Source organism: Tursiops truncatus, chromosome X (genome assembly GCF_011762595.2).
Source record: "Tursiops truncatus isolate mTurTru1 chromosome X, mTurTru1.mat.Y, whole genome shotgun sequence".
Taxonomy (NCBI): domain Eukaryota; kingdom Metazoa; phylum Chordata; class Mammalia; order Artiodactyla; family Delphinidae; genus Tursiops; species Tursiops truncatus.
The window spans coordinates 69,381,210-69,398,564 of record NC_047055.1 but is presented as its reverse complement, the minus strand read 5'-3'; the positions used below and the strand labels follow the sequence as shown (position 1 = coordinate 69,398,564).

Here is a 17,355-nt window from a genome sequence, read left to right as displayed (position 1 = left end):
CATGTCCATGACTCTCTCAATCCAACTTCTAATAGAAGTTTGGGGGCATCTTGACAAAAACAAATGCCAGGATCATCTGAGAGAAAAAAAGTCAGATCATTCAAGAGTCTTCTGAAAAAAGAAGAGAAATGTGTAGGAAAATTCCATGCCTGATAGTAAAACAAACTATCATGCTACAATAACTAAAACTGTGTGACAGTGGCCCATGAATAAGCTGACATATAAATGAAATGGAAGAGAACTCACGACGCCAAATCAATTTTACACAGTAACTTAGCATATACTACAGGTGGCATGCAAATCCAGAGGAGAGAGAAGATGTGCTCTAAAAACCATTTTGGGATAACTAGCTATCATTAAGAAAAAAAAATCTCCCACTTACACCAAAATAAATTTCAGGAATTAATTTAAATGTGTCTATACACATTATTAATCTGTAAATACCTTAGAAGAAAACATGAGAGGATAGATTTATTCAATCTTAGGTAGGAAAGGGCTTTCTAAGCAAATAAACTAAATATAAAACTCCAAAGAAAAAATTGTTAAGTATTTTAATATATTAACAAAAGAACCAATTTTGTTTGTAAAAAACATCACAATATTGAAAAGGAGCTGTCCAACTGGGAAAATACTTTTAACATAAATGATAGAAAAAATAGCTGAAATTCTTAATATATAAAGGGCTTTAAAAATCAAAATAAAAAGACAAAAAACACAGTTCAAATGGGCACAAGACATAAATAGGCAAGTCATAAGATGAGAAATATAGAGAATGAGCCTGTATACGAAGGTCAAATTAACCAATGCAGGAGCTGCCCTACCTCAGTTATTCTTGCTATGTGAAATAATGCACATTTAAGCCATTTTGAGTGGAGGGTTTTTTTGTTTGTTTGTCTTTTTGTTGTTGTTTTTATTTGCAACCCTTCCTGATCCATAATTTGGTACCAGGAGTAGACTATTGTAAGTAATTGACCTAAAATGTGGCAGTGACTAAATAGTGGAGGAAGTATACTGGGTTGTGATGACCCAACTATTTAAGGTTGAGAAGTTGGTGACTCTTGTTATATCACCATGAAACTTTTTCTTAACCTCTCACCTTAGGATCTTGCCTGTATGCCTTTGGAGGTATGGTACTGGGGGAATGGTAAGAACAACTCAGGATATTGGCACAGGTGGCCTCATTCTATCTGTCTTCAGTAAGATTCTATAAGAAAGGAGGCCTATCTGAAGGTAGAAAGGGAAGAAAATGCAGCTTTGCCAGGTGAAGTTCTTTCTGCCTATGGCCTGTGATACAGTCCCATAATTTGAAGTCTTTGCAATGAAAAAAGCTGAATGTTGTATTCCAAAGCTAATATCAGCCAGGCAGGGAGGTGGGAGAGTTAGCAGGAGAGAACTGATGTGATTTGGGGAAATCAAGCCTTATTACTTTCCCCCAAATTTTCCTTTCATTTTAATTCATTAATTAATTAATTGTTTGTTTGTTTATTGATTGATTGTATTTTTAATATATGTCTTCATTTATTTATTTGTTTTACAGTAGGTCCTTGTTGGTTGGTTAGATTGGGAGTTTGGGATTGACATGTACGCACTGATCTATTTAAAATAGATAACCAACAAGGTCCTTTACTTTAAAACACAAAACAAAACAAAACACTTTGAGTTGGATTTTTCTTTTACTTGAAGTTGAAAACATCCTAAATGATTTAAAAAATAGCAAAATAATAGAAACAAACAAGTTGTCCAATAATGTGGGCTTAGTTAAACAATGAGGGGTTAGTTAAACCCTTCACACAATGGGATATCATGCAATGCTCCTGATATTTAATGTGAAAAAATTAGGTTGCAAAACTGTTGAACAGGGTGGGGACTAGAGAGGGATCTTTTGGCATAATCAGTGTCATGATCATTACCGTTTAATGAACAGTTGCTAAGTACCAGTTACTGTCCTAAGGGCTTTATGTGCATTACGTCACTCAGTTTGTCCAACTGCACTCTGAGGAAGATACTGTTCTTACTCCCTTTACAGATGAGGAAACTGAAGCTGAGGTTTTATAACTCGCTCAGGTGAATGGTAGAACAAACAATTCAAGCACAGATCTGCTTCATTCTAGAGCCTGGGCTTAAAACTAAGCTATTTTTGGGGACTTCCCTAGTGGTCTAGTGGGTAAGACTCCGTGCTCCCAATGCAGGGGGCCTGGGTTCGATCCCTGTCGGGGAACTAGATCCCCCATGCATGCCACAACGAAGATCCTGCATGCCTAAACAAAGATCCGGTGCAGCCAAAATAAATAAATAAAATAAATAATAAAAAAATAAATATTAAAATAAAACTCAGCTATTCTTTGCTTTCTCTATCTCTCTTGCTGTGATATCTAGTCAGTTTCCAAATTCTATCAATTCTGTATTTAAAATTTATTTTATTTCAATCCTTTCCTTTTATGTCCAATTATACCAGCCTAGTTCAAGCCCTTTTTATTTTTAGCTTGAACAGTTACAGCAGTCACTTAACTTATTTCCTTCCTCTATTTATTTTCTGTTGCCCGCACAATGAATTCATTTTATCTATCACTTCTGGATTAATCTTTGAAACATTTCACTTTAATTGTGATTAAAACATAACTGTCTTCACTAAATACCTGCTCAAAAAGTCTCTGGGGACTTGTGAATGTTTACCAAAGTCTAAATTCATTGACTTGGCATTCAAGTCTATCCACAATCCCAGCCTGCTTTTTCAACTTTATCTTCCATTATTCCTCTAAATCAGGGGTCAGCAAACTAAGTCCTCGTCCTGTTTTTGTAAATAAAGTTTTATTGGAACAGAGCCATGCCTGTTCATTTACATGTTATCTATGGTGGTTGTGATGGAGACTGTGTGGCCCACAAAACCTAAAATATTTAGTATCTGGTCTTTTACAGAGCAAGTTTGCCCATCCCTGCTCTAGATGAACCCTTTGCTCTAACCAAATGGATCTACTCTTCATCTCTATCTTAAATAATTTTTGGAACAAAATAGGATAGGTTAAAACATGTTCAGTGTTTTCTGAACACCACTTGGACTTTCTTACCTACCATGTCTTTTAAAAATGCTTTCTCATTCAATGAGTGAATGGTTAAACAAATAAATTCCATGGTACGTTTATACTGTGGGATACTACTCAACAATAAAAAGGAGCAAAGTAACCCTTCAAAGCTTAATCAAAGTTCTATTGCTACCTGTTCATGTATTAAGACTTCTTTGATTAATGTGGAGAAGTTCATCTCTGAACTCTTCCTCTGAACTACCTGCCACTGCCTCACACACTCTAAAAAATTTTTGTACCATTCACGCATGTTTGTTTTCTCTTTCCTGATCAAATTTCTCATTCTTTAGGACTTTTTAGGATATAGACATGTGTAGGTCATTTCCCCCCATTGTATTCACACAGCAAACCAGTGAGGGTAGGCAGTGATGGGTTTATAATTGACATTTTTTGGTGGAAGAAGCTAAGGTGTTCTAAGGTTCTGTGATTTGCCAGTTGTCACAAGGCTGGTCTTTGGAATCCCCAAATTTAGTGCTGGTCTTTTTTTGCCATCTTCCTGAGAGCAGCAGTCCAGTACCTTGCACAGTTGTATTGCTAGTACAGTTCTGGCATTGGGAAGCAATCAGTGAACCACAGATCAGTAGTTCTCAAAGTATGGTCCCTGCACCAGTATCCCTAACATCCCCTGGCAACTGTTAGAAATGCAAATCCTCGGACCCACCCAAAACCTACTGAATCAGACATTGTAGGGTGGGGCCCAGCAACCTGTGTTTTAACAAGTCCTCTAGGTGATTCTGATGCCGGCTCAAGCTTGAGAAGCACTGGCCTCGGTAATCATGAGACATACTTCCTGCTTTTTTCTAAGTCTGAATTGGTACTGCATGGTGGAAGGCAGGAACACCCCGACACCCCTTTCAATGATCATTTCTCATGCAGCTAACTGACAGCAAGGATAGCAAGGGAGGTCAGTTCACCAAAATGTTGCAATTGCACGTGCATTTTCTGAAATTAAATTAATGAAGCCTTTGTCTTTCAACATAGGATCAAAGGCCAGAAATCCCTTCTTATGTTACCTTGGATCTCCCCTCAATTAAATAACCTTTACCTTCCCACAGGAGAATGAGGTAGATTAGTTAGGACTTCAGTAGGGGTAGAATTCATTGTATGCTTTTCCCACAGATGAAATTAATAAATGAATGAATAAATGAATGAATCCACTTGAACATCACCTATGCAGTATCTAGTATTGAGCAAGCACTGGAGTAGTCTTTATTAATAGAGGACACAAACAGGTAGACATATACTTACAATATAATATCATATAGACAATAACAATTAAGCACAAGATATGAAGTGATATGGAGAAGGGAATAGTGGCCTGTGTATGCATGCTTTTGTGCACATGCATGCGTGTGTGTGTGTGCATGCATGTGCGTATGTGTGTGTGTCTTGTGTAAGGTAGGATGGGTTCAGGGAGAGGTGTTTAGGATTTCACAAAGCAGGACATTCTTTTTTTTTTAACATCTTTATTGGGGTATAATTGCTTTACAATGGTGTGTTAGTTTCTGCTTTATAACAAAGTGAATCAGTTATACATATACATATGTTCCCATATGTCTTCCCTCTTGCGTCTCCCTCCTTCCCACTCTCCCTATCCCACCCCTCCAGGCTGTCACAAAGCACCGAGCCAATATCCCTGTGCCATGCAGCTGCTTCCCACTAGCTATCTACCTTACTAAGTTTGTTAGTGTGTATATGTCCACGACTCTCTCTCGCCCTGTCACAGCTCACCCTTCCCCCTCCCCATATCCTCAAGTCCGTTCTCCAGGAGGTCTGCATCTTTATTCCTGTCTTACCCCTAGGTTCTTCATGACATTTTTTTTCCTTAAATTCCATATATATGTGTTAGCATACGGTATTTGTCTTTTTCTTTCTGACTTACTTCACTCTGTATGACAGACTCTAGGTCTATCCACCTCATTACAAATAGCTCAATTTCGTTTCCTTTTATGGCTGAGTAATATTCCATTGTATATATGTGCCACATCTTCTTTATCCATTCATCCGATGATGGGCACTTAGGTTGTTTCCATCTCCGGGCTATTGTAAATAGAGCCGCAATGAACATTTTGGTACCTGACTCTTTTTGAATTTTGGTTTCCTCAGGGTATATGCCCAGTAGTGGGATTGCTGGGTCATATGGTAGTTCTATTTGTAGTTTTTTAAGGAACCTCCATACAGTTCTCCATAGTGGCTGAACCAATTCACATTCCCACCAGCAGTGCAAGAGTGTTCCCTTTTCTCCACACCCTCTCCAGCATTTACTGTTTCTAGATTTTTTGATGGTGGCCATTCTGACTGGTGTGAGATGATAGATGTAGTTTTGATTTGCATTTCTCTAATGATTAATGATGTTGAGCATTCTTTCATGTGTTTGTTGGCAGTCTGTATATCTTCTTTGGAGAAACGTCTATTTAGGTCTTCTGCCCATTTTTGGATTGGGTTGTTTGTTTTTTGTTATTGAGCTGCATGAGCTGCTTGTAAATTTTGCAGATTAATCCTTTGTCAGTTGCTTCATTGGCAAATATTTTCTCCCATTCTGAGGGTTGTCTTTTGGTCTTGTTTATTTTATTTTTTTTTGTTTTTTTATTTTATTTTACTTTATTTTATTTTTTTGTTGCAATGGTAAATGGGAGTGTTTTCTTGATTTCAATTTCAGATTTTTCATCATTAGTATATAGGAATGCCAGAGATTTCTGTGCATTTATTTTGTATCCTGCTACCTTACCAAATTCATTGATTAGCTCTAGTAGTTTTCTGGTAGCATCTTTAGGATTCTCTCTGTGTAGGATCATGTCATCTGCGAACAGTGACAGCTTTACTTCTTCTTTTCCGATTTGGATTCCTTTTATTTCATTTTCTTCTCTGATTGCTGTGGCTAAAACTTCCAAAACTATGTTGAATAAGAGTGGTGAGAGTGGGCAACCTTGTCTTGTTCCTGATCTTAGTGGAAATGTTTTCAGTTTTTCACCATTGAGGATGATGTTTGCTGTGGGCTTGTCATATATGGCCTTTATTATGTTGAGGAAAGTTCCCTCTATGCCTGCTTTCTGCAGGGTTTTTATCATAAATGGGTGTTGAATTTTGTCAAAAGCTTTCTCTGTATCTATTGAGATGATCATATGGTTTTTCTCCTTCAATTTGTTACTATGGTTTATCACACTGATAAATTTGCGTATATTGAAGAATCCTTGCATTCCTGGAATAAACCCCACTTGACCATGGTGTATGATCCTTTTAATGTGCTGTTGGATTCTGTTTGCTAGTATTTTGTTGAGGATTTTTGCATCTATGTTCATCAGTGATATTGGCCTGTAGTTTTCTTTCTTTGTGACATCCTTGTCTGGTTTTAGTATCAAGGTGATGGTGGCCTCGTAGAAGGAATTTGGGAGTGTCCCTCCCTCTGCTATATTTTGGAAGAGTTTGAGAAGGATAGGTGTTAGCTCTTATCTAAATGTTTGATAGAATTCACCTGTGAAGCCATCTGGTCCTGGGCTTTTGTTTCTTGGGAGATTTTTAATCACGGTTTCAATTTCAGTGCTTGTGATTGGTCTGTTCATATTTTCTATTTCTTCCTGATTCAGTCTTGGCAGGTTGTGCATTTCTAAGAATTTGTCCATTTCTTCGAGATTGTCCATTTTATTGGCATAGAGTTGCTTGTAGTAATCTCTCATGATCTTTTTTATTTCTGCAGTGTCAGTTGTTACTTCTCCTTTTTCATTTCTTATTCTATTGATTTGAGTCTTCTCCCTTTTTTTCTTGATGAGTCTGGCTAGTGGTTTATCTATTTTGTTTATCTTCTCAAAGAACCATCTTTTAGTTTTATTGATCTTTGCTGTTGTTTACTTCATTTCTTTTTCATTTATTTCTGATCTGATTTTTATGATTTCTTTCCTTCTGCTAGCTTTGGGTTTTTTTTGTTCTTCTTTCTCTAATTGCTTGAGGTGCAAGGTTAGGTTGTTTATTCGAGATGTGTCCTGCTTCTTAAGGTGGGCTTGTATTGCTATAAACTTCCCCCTTAAAACTGCTTTTGCTGCATCCCATAGGTTTTGGGTCGTTGTGTCTCCATTGTCATTTGTTTCTAGGTATTTTTTTAATTCCTCTTTGATTTCTTCAGTGATCACTTCATTATTAAGTAGTGTATTCTTTAGCCTCCATGTGTTTGTATTTTTTACAGATCTTTTCCTGTAATTGATATCTAGTCTCATGGCATTGTGGTCAGAAAAGATACTTGATACAATTTCAATTTTCTTAAATTTACCAAGGCTTGATTTGTGACCCAAGATATGATCTATCCTGGAGAATGTTCCATGAGCACTTGAGAAAAATGTGTATTCTGTTGTTTTTGGATGGAGTGTCCTATAAATATCAACTAAGTCCATCTTGTTTAATGTATCATTTAAAGCTTGTGTTTCCTTATTGATTTTCATTTTGGATGATCTGTCCATGGGTGAAAGTGGGGTGTTAAAGTCCCCTACTATGAATGTGTTACTGTCGATTTCCCCTTTTATGGCTGTTAGTATTTGCCTTATGTATTGAGGTGCTCCTATCTTGGGTACATAAATAGTTACAATTGTAAGATCTTCTTCTTGGATCGATCCCGTGATCATTATGTAGTGTCCTTCTTTGTCTCTTTTAATAGTCCTTATTTTAAAGTCTATTTTGTCTGATATGAGAATTGCTACTCCAGCTTTCTTTTGGTTTCCATTTGCATGGAATATCTTTTTCCATCCCCTTACTTTCAGTCTGTATGTGTCTCTAGGTCTGAAGTGGGTCTCTTGTAGACAGCAAATATAAGGGTCTTCTTTTGTATCCATTCAGCCAATCTGTGTCTTTTGGTGGGAGCATTTAGTCCATTTACATTTAAGGTAATTATCGATATGTATGTTCCTATTCCCATTTTCTAAATAGTTTTGGGTTCGTTATTATAGGTCTTTTCCTTCTCTTGTGTTTCTTGTCTAGAGAAGTTCCTTTAGCATTTGTTGTAAAGCTGGTTTGGTGGTGCTGAACTCTCTCAGCTTTTGCTTGTCTGTACAGGTTTTAATTTCTCCATCAAATCTGAATGAGATCCTTGCTGGTTAGAGTAGTCTTGGTTGCAGGTTTTTCTCCTTCATCACTTTCAGTATGTCCTGCCACTCCCTTCTGGCTTGTAGGGTTTCTGCTGAGAGATCAGCTGTTAACCTTATGGGGATTCCCTTGTGTGTGATTTGTTGGTTTTCCCTTGCTGCTTTTAATATGCTTTCTTTGTATTTAAGTTTTGACAGTTTGATTAATATGTGTCTTGGCGTATTTCTCCTTGGATTTATCCTGTATGGGACTCTCTGTGCTTCCTGGACTTGATTAACTATTTCCTTTCCCATATTAGGGAAGTTTTCAACTATAATCTCTTCAAGTATTTTCTCAGTCTCTTTCTTTTTCTCTTCTTCTTCTGGAACCCCTATAATTCGAATGTTGGTGTGTTTAATGTTGTCCCAGAGGTCTCTCAGACTGTCCTCAGTTCTTTTCATTCTTTTTTCTTTATTCTGCTCTGCAGTAGTTATTTCCACTATTTATCTTCCAGGTCACTTATCCGTTCTTCTGCCTCAGTTATTCTGCTATTGATCCCATCTAGAGTACTTTTAATTTCCTTTATTGTGTTGTTCATCGTTGCTTGTTTCATCTTTATTTCATCTAGGTCTTGTTAACTGTTTCTTGCATTTTGTCCATTCTACTTCCAAGATTTCAGATCATCTTTACTATCATTATTCTGAATTCTTTTTCAGGTAGACTGCCTATTTCCTCTTCATTTGTTAGGTCTGGTGCATTTTTATCTTGCTCCTTTATCTGCTGTGTGTTTTTCTGTCTTCTCATTTTGCTTATCTTACTGTGTTTGGGGTCTCCTTTTTGCAGGCTGCAGGTTCATAGTTCCCGCTGTTTTTGATGTCTGTCTCCAGTGGCTAAGGTTGGTTCAGTGTGTTGTGTAGGCTTCCTGGTGGAGGGGACTAGTGCCTGTGTTGTGCTGGATGAGGCTGGATCTTGTCTCTCTAGTGGGCAGGTTCACGTCTGGTGGTGTGTTTTGGGGTGTCTGTGGCCTTATTATGATTTTAGGCAGCCTCTCTGCTAATGGGTGGGGTTGTGTTCCTGTTTTGCTAGTTGTTTGGCATAGGTTGTCCAGCACTGTGGCTTGCTGGTCGTTGAGTGAAGCTGGGTGCTGGTGTTAAGATGGAGGTCTCTGGGAGATTTTCGCCGTTTGATATTATGTGGAGCTGGGAGGTCTCTTGTTGACCAGTGTCCTGAAGTTGGCTCTCCTACCTCAGAGGGAGAGCCCTGACTCCTGGCTGGAGCACCAAGAGCCTTTCATCCACACGGCTCAGAATAAAAGGGAGAAAAAGTAGAGAGAATTAGTAGAAGTATGAGGAAAGAAAGAAGGAAAGGAGGGAAGGAAGTAAGCAAGGAAGGAAGGAAGGAAGAAAGAAAGAAAGAAAGAAAGAGAAAGAAAGAAAGAAAGAAGCAAAGAAGGAAAGAAGGTGAGAAGGAAAGAAAGGAGGGAGGGAGGGAGGGAGGAAGGAAGGAGGGAAAGAAGGAAAAAAGACAGAAAGAAAGAAGATACAGTAAAAATAAAATAAAGTGTAATAAAGTTATTGAATTAAAAAATACCTATTTAGGAATAAAAATAGGGACGGATAGAACCTTAGGACAAATGTTGGAAGCAAAGCTATACAGACAAAATCTTACACAGAAGCATACACATATACCCTCACAAAGAGAGGTAAAGGGGGAAAAATCATAAATCTTGCTCTCAGAGACCCCCTCCTCAATTTGGGATGATTCGTTGTCTAAACGAGGGAAGGAAGGAAGGAAGGAAGGAAAGAAAGAAAGAAAGAAAAAGAAAGAAAGAAAGAAGGTAAAGTATAATAAAGTTATTAAAATTAATTATTAAGAAAAAAAATTTTTTAAAACCATGGACGGATAGAACCCTAGGAGAAATAGTGGAAGCAAGACTATACAGACAAGGTCTCACACAGAAGCATACACATACACATTCACAAAAAGAGGAAAAGGGAAAAAAATCATAGATCTTGCTCCTAAAGTCCACCTCCTCAATTTGGGATCATTCCTTGTCTATCAGGTATTCCACAGATGCAGGGTACATCAAGTTCATTGTTGAGCTTTAATTCGCTGCTCCTGAGGCTGCTGGGAGAGATTTCCCTTTCTCTTCTTTGTTCTCACAGCTCATAGAGGCTCAGCTTTGGATTTGGCCCTGCCTCTGCGTGTAGGTCGCTGGAGGGCGTCTGTTTTTTGCTCAGACAGGACGGGGTTAAAGGAGCCGCTGATTTGGGGGCTCTGGCGCACTCAGGCCGGCGGGGAGGGAGGGGCACTGCATGCGGGGCGGGCCTGCGGCGGCAGAGGCCGGCGTGACGTTGCACCAGCCTGAGGTCCGCCGTGTGTTCTCCCGGGGAAGTTGTCCCTGGATCCCGGGAACCTGGCAGTGGCGAGCTGCACAGGCTCCGCGGAAGAGGGGTGTGGAGAGTGACCTGTGCTCGCACACAGGCCCCTTGGTGGCGGCAGCAGCAGCCTTAGCGTCTCCTGCCCGTCTCTGGGGTCCACGCTTTTAGCCGCGGCTCGCGCCCGTCTCTGGGGTTCGCGCTTTTAGCCGCGGCTCGCGCCCGTCTCTGGAGTTCCTTTAAGCAGCGCTCTTAAACCCCTCTCCTCGCGCACCAGGAAACAAAGAGGGAAGAAAAAGTGTCTTGCCTCTTTGGCAGGTGCAGACTTTTCCCCGGACTCCCTCCCGGCTAGCCGTTGTGCACTACCCCTTCAGGCTATGTTCAAGCCGCCAACCCCAGTCCTCTCCCTGCGCTCCGTCCGTAACCTAAACCCGCGCCTCAGAGCCTCAGCTCCCAGCCCCGCCCGCCCCGGCGGGTGAGCAGACAAGCCTGTTGGGCTGGTGAGTGCCGGTCGGCACCGATCCTCTGTGCGGGAATCTCCCCGCTTTGCCCTCCGCACCCGCTGCTGTGCACTCCTCCGCGGCCTCGAAGCTCCCCCCTCCGCCTCCCGCAGTCCCCGCCCGCAAAGGGTCTTCCTAGTGTGTGGAAACTTTTCCTCCTTCACAGCTCCCTCCCACTGGTGCAGGTGCCGTCCCTATTCTTTTGTCTCTGTTTTTTCTTTTTTTCTTTTGCCCTACCCAGGTACGTGGGGAGTTTCTTGCCTTTTGGGAGGTCTGAGGTCTTCTGCCAGCCTTCAGTAGGTGTTCTGTAGGAGTTGTTCCACGTGTAGATGTATTTCTGGTGTATCTGTGGGGAGGAAGGTGATCTCTGCGTCTTACTCTTCCGCCATCTTCAAGGTCCCCCCCAGGACATTCTTGAGCTGGATTTTAAGATCAATCAGCTCAGCAGGAAGACAAGGAAGAGAAGAAGATTCCAGGCACGCTGAATAGAATGTGTAAACGTAAGGGGGCGTGAAATAGCATGAATAGCAAATAGGGAGCCACGGGCGGTTTGGTGTTGGTGCAGTCCAGAGTGTTTAGGAACAGCTGACAATGAGGCCAAATAAGGAGTCAGGAGGCAGATTATGCTAAGAATGAGCACTATTCCCTTCTCATCACTTCATACTTGTGCTTAATTTTGTTATTGTCCATAACAGAATTGTATGTTATTACTATATAATAAGATTATATTGTAAGTATATGTCTACCTGCTTGCATCTTCTATTAATAAACACCATTCCAGTGCCTTCTCAGTACTAGACACTGCGTAGATGATGGCAAGGACAGAAAGGTAGACAGGACATGTTAAAGGCTCTCAGAGCCCTTGCAAAAAAGAAACCCATTTAATTTTATTAAAATTTTCACATTTACGCAATTATAGAAATCTTTTTTTCAAAGACACTGGACCCAGTGTTTCATGATGTGTACACTTTGGGAGACCCTAGCCGATGGATCAAAAGCTAACTCCTTAGCAGCACATTCATAGCATGATCTGCGTCCTGACTCCTTCCTGCTGTGTGTGCTTAGAAAACCAAAGATGGGGATCCAAAAGGCGTAGGAAGTTTTCTGATGAGCCTCCTCAACATCTAAAGTTCCCCCAAAATGGACTTTGGACACTGCCACTCTGCAATTTGTGGCCTAGTTGCTGAGGGTACATTCCTTTCCTCGGAAGCCCATGTGCAATGCAATGTGTGGTCATCTGTATTTTAGCTAGTTCTTCTCGCAGTTAGAAGAGGTTGAAGGTCCAGGAGAAGAGAGCTGTCCTCCAGGCCATGCCCTACCAGGATGGACAGTGTCTTATTCTATTTGGGCTTCTATAACAGAACACCATAGAATGGGTGGCTTGTGACCAACAGAAATTTTATTTCTTATAGTGCTAGATGCTAGAAGTCCAAGATCAAGGTATCAGCAGATTCCGTGTCTCATGAAAGCCTCCTTCCTGGTTCACAGGTGGCTATCTTCTTGCTGTGTCCTCATATGGTAGAATAAACAAGGATGCTCTCTGTAGTCTCTTTTATAAGGGTGCTAATCCTGTTCATGAGGGCTTCACCCTCATGACCTAATTATACCTCTTGTAGGCCCCACCTCCAAGTACCAACATATTGGCAGTTAGGATTTAACATGTTAATTTTGCGGGGGACACAAACATTCAGTCTATGGCAAACCGACTCCTCACCCAATAGGCAAGGCTCTGCACTGCAGGATATTGGGGCATCTGTGGCTCTCCTCACAGCATGGTGCTCGAGGCCCATAGAGAAATGCATTCTAGCCTTTCCTCTCAGGCTCGCGTGAGCTGGCCTAAGGGTACTGTTTGCAGGAAAAATGTTATGCCAAGCACCCTCGAGAGAAAATAAAGTCATTGCTTGCCTGAGAGTGATTTATTCATTCATTAATAACATATCTCCTATCTTTCCAATGATAAATTAGGTCCTTACGGCAAATGTTTTTGTTCCTAACCTGGCTCAAAGGAGAGGGCTGTGCATCACTAACAGGCTGTCAGTTTTCCTGGTGTTCATGTTGGGTCAACTGACAAAACCTTCAAACTCATCATTAGCTGAAGTGTGTTTGAACTTTATTCTTGGGCTGTCTAATTGTCATACGATATGAAGCAGACCTCTAGAACAGGTTGCTTTATAACTAGCAGTGTAGCCTTTGCGGGAGGTACAATATGCAAAAGAAATTATGTGAGAAAAAAATCTAACACTTCTATTGAAGTTACTACCCAAGGTCTAGATATAGGTGTTGTAAAATGAAATCTGAGGTCATAAACATGCTTCACACATCTGGAATCTTGCCTGTGGAAGATATTCTAAAACTTGAGATGCTATGTTAAAGCAAGCATTAATTGAATACCTATTAAGTGTTAGTAGGCTTTTTCACACTTTACCTCATTACAGCAACCTTGCTAGCTGGCGTTACTTATTATCATGAATTTACAAAGTAAATAGCTTGAACAAAGTTAAGATTCAAACTTTAGCTTTCTGACACGGAATCTAATCACTTTCTGAGCACTTACTGCTGCCACTACAAGCCAAGTATATCAAAGAATTTACTAGGAACACCAAATAGTTTCACCTGGGCCAGAGGAAGATTCTAGTTTCTCAGCATTCATGAGAAAAACTCTTTGTCCTATGTGGGTGGACTGGTGGAGGGCTCTGAGCTGAGCCTGGGAGCTGGGTTTTAGAATAATGCTCTGCATCCAGTGGATGCTTTTGAAATGAACGTTGACTGACATGGCTATTTACAATTCAGTTATTGATTGGGTTATGACCCTTAATTCTCCTTTGATATCTTTTCTTACTTCTGTGCTAGAAGATAAAGAACCAGGATTTTTAAAGTCCTGCCATTTAGCTAAGAGAAGCAATCTTCTTTCAAGTAATTTACCTAATTTGTATTGTCATTAGAAATCAATGAAATGATTTCTTCCTTTCTTAGATGGACTGTTTACATTCCTGCCTACATTACCCATCAACTTCCTCACTGGGGTACCCTTGTGCCTCCACCTTCCTGGCTCCTGTGGTTGGGTGGGGTATGTGGCCACTTCTGGCCCAGTGGGTTGGGGGTGGGAATGATATGTGTCACTTGTACATCAGAGCATTTAATTGTTGGTGCTAGAGTCTCTAGAGCAATGACTTCCAATGTTCTCAAAGATGCTGGCTGATTTCTTGCTCATCTTGGATCCCTGAGTGATTTTGTTGAGGAGAGAGCTTTTCTGACGTCCTGTGATCAACTTGTACTCTGAACCAGAAAGAAACATTTATTGTTTTAAGACACTGAGATCCTGGGTTTTTTGTTATCACAATAATCTAGACTATCTTGATAGATACAAGAATTGTTTACTGAATGGAAACTTACAGTAAACGTCTAGTTTCTGTTCTCACCACTGTAAGTCCTAATAAATCTTACTACATTGTAAATCCTCATAGATTCTTTTTAGTTCTTATTCATTTGTATAATTATATTACAGTTGGCCTGCTAACTTCTAGGGCCCTATTTTGTCCACCCCTCACCTTTTTTTTTTAAAGCAAATTCATCTGCTTATGTGATTTCAACTACTACCTATATTTATAGCAAAACAGCATGAGGTATGTGAAAGAATACTAGATTTGAAGATAGATAGGCCTGAATTCCGGTTCTGACTCTATCACTTCATAGAGACCTTGTTAAACTGCTTAAACTGTCTCAGTTCTCTCATCTGTACAGTGGGGGTGATGATGACAGTCATGCCTGTTTCACCAGGTCACCTGTGAGAATCAGATGAGAGAGCAACTTCGGTAAACTGTAAAGAATTATTCACATGGGGGGAAGTATTTTAGAGGAACTCTGAACCTCCATCCAGCAAAGCTTCTTCCCTGAACTTCCTCATGTTCAAGATCTACCTTGCATGGCTGTGTCCTCATTAAGATGACCCGCCTCCACATCCGTGCTCATCTACTTTGTTGTGGCTGCATTTTCATCATCAGCTGTTTGTCCCCAGGGCTCACCCCACCCTCTCTCCCTATGGCCAGCCACATCTTTATTTTTCTGTCACTTTTTCCTGATGATTCACCTTCAACAGGCTTCCTGGATCTCACCTGTTTCAACCTGGTAACCATCTCTAGGCAGTGCCCTAAAGGTTTATGCTGCAATTGCAACAGCCAAACTCAGATGTACATCTCCTTCTGAAACGGAGCAGGACCCTGTGGTCCTTGCCCCGTCCCCCATGTCCTCAGCCTGCCTTTTGTCTGTGGAAAAACTTTAGCCAAAGAATAAGTTTAATCAGAGAAGTGAGAAAATGCAGAAACAGAGGAAAACAGTCAAAGGAGACCAAATAATAATAGTTTAGTCATTAAGCGTAGTCAAGGGCCTTTAGTTTCTCCTTAAGGGCTACAGATAATATTCTGAGCCATATCCTGTGAGCTGTCTTATAGATACTGAAACCGCCACCAGGTGGAAGAAGTTAACTACATAATGACCAGGCTGTAGCCATGACATAAGCTGCCACAGTTCTGAGAATTGGCCTCAAAGAAATGGAAACAGACCGACCCTGGAACTGAAGATTAACTGTACCTAACACAATCAAGATGACACTGGTCAGACCACCGACAACCAATTTCAAGATGACTGTCAGAGCTGAGTGTATTGTTTCTGCATGTAGCCCCCTCACTCTGTCTATAAAAGCTCTTGTCCCCTGATTGTCAGGCCCTCCATTGTCCAAAGGAGTCAGCCTTTGGACAGGCATTCACCCTCTCCCCACCCTGGTTGCTGGCATCCAAAATAAAGCAAACTTTCCTTTCCACCAGCCTGGCCTCTTTATTGGCTTCTGAACGGCGAGCAGCCGGACCCCACTTTCGGTTACTCTTCAAGTTCTCACTCCTTTGACCCAACTTACTCCCAGCAGTGAAAACAAATTTCCCTGAGCCTCACATAACTTGTGTCACTTCACTCCTGAGATTAAACACTGGTTCCCAGGTGCCTCTTTAAAATAAGATGCACATGTGTGCACACACAATTTTTGTGGCTATTACAAGAGTGACTCATGCTTGATGTGCCAAAACACAGAAAAGCAAATGGAAAAATAAACAGATCACATATTAGCAAGTCACTTTAAGATAATCACTAAAAGCATTTCCATCTTTTCTATGCTTCTATATTTTATAAAAATGCTATCAAATAGTATGAAACATAGTGTTTCATACCTAGCTTTTTTCCCTTAGTAATATATTCTGAACTTTTTTTTTAGGTCATTAGGTAGACTAATTCAGTGAATCAATGGCTCCACTGCAGTCAATTGAATAGATTTACCATACCTGACTTATTTCAAACAATTGAAAAGCTTTGATTGTTTTCTATTTTAAATAACACTATAAAATATATTCCTATGCATATATCTTGTGTACATTTATATTTTATACTTTTTTGGGGAAGGGGTAATGAATCTGTACAGATAGAATTGCTTGGCTGAAGAGTATATGCGTTTTAAGATTTCTGAAATATGTTGCTAATTGCCTTTCAAAAAGTGTGTACCAATTTATATTTTGAGCAGGGTAGAAGAGTGTGAATATCCAAACACTCTCAGTGAGTTATAGTCTTTGCTAACTTTATGGCAAACATACCCCATTTTGAGCTTTTAATTTGAATGGTTTTGATTAATAGTAAAGTTGAATATTTGATCATATATTTACCAACTGTATTTCTTCTTTTGAAAACTGACTCCATATAGTTTCCTCATTTTTATAATGTAGGGCTAATCCTTTTCTCATTGCATTATAAAATCTCTTCAATGAATTAAAGATGTTCCTTACCTATCATATATGTTTTATTTAAGTTTTCTATTTTGTCATTTCCTTTTTTTTCTTACACTATGAAAGTTCTTTATTTTCAGATGGTTCAGTGTATCAGTATTTCCCTTTAAGTTATCAGACTTTGTTATTATATTTAGGAGGAATATATATATATATATATATATATATATATATATTTGTATTTCTTTTATGATTTATTTTAAAACGTTAACTCTTAACTCCAACTGTAGTTTATTTCGGACTATGATGTAAGTAAAAGTGTGACTTAATTTACTTTCAAATAGTTAACCCATTAGTTCAAAAAAATTTCCCAGGGGAAGTAAATGCTATCCTGTCATTTAATAAATTCTCATATAGGTATACTTGGGACCATTTTTTGAGCTTTCTATTCTGTTTCTTTGATCTAGCTTTCTCTTCTGGCACCTATACAGCAATATTTTATTTATTGTAGGTTTATAGTAAATTTAAAATCTGATAGAACAAGTTTATCCACATTATTCTTCTTTTTCAATAGTTTCTTATTGGTTAT

At 39.7% G+C, this 17,355-nt stretch overlaps 1 long non-coding RNA gene across 1 annotated transcript in view; it reads left to right on the top strand.

The window, feature by feature from the left end:
• Window positions 1-15,823, top strand: part of LOC141277624 (uncharacterized) — a 95,857-nt gene extending 80,034 nt beyond the window's left edge. Inside the window, exon 2 of the long non-coding RNA XR_012329310.1 lies at window positions 14,782-15,823. This is a non-coding gene — a long non-coding RNA (uncharacterized lncRNA). The remainder of the gene's footprint in view (window positions 1-14,781) is intronic.
• Window positions 15,824-17,355: the final 1,532 nt, after the last annotated feature.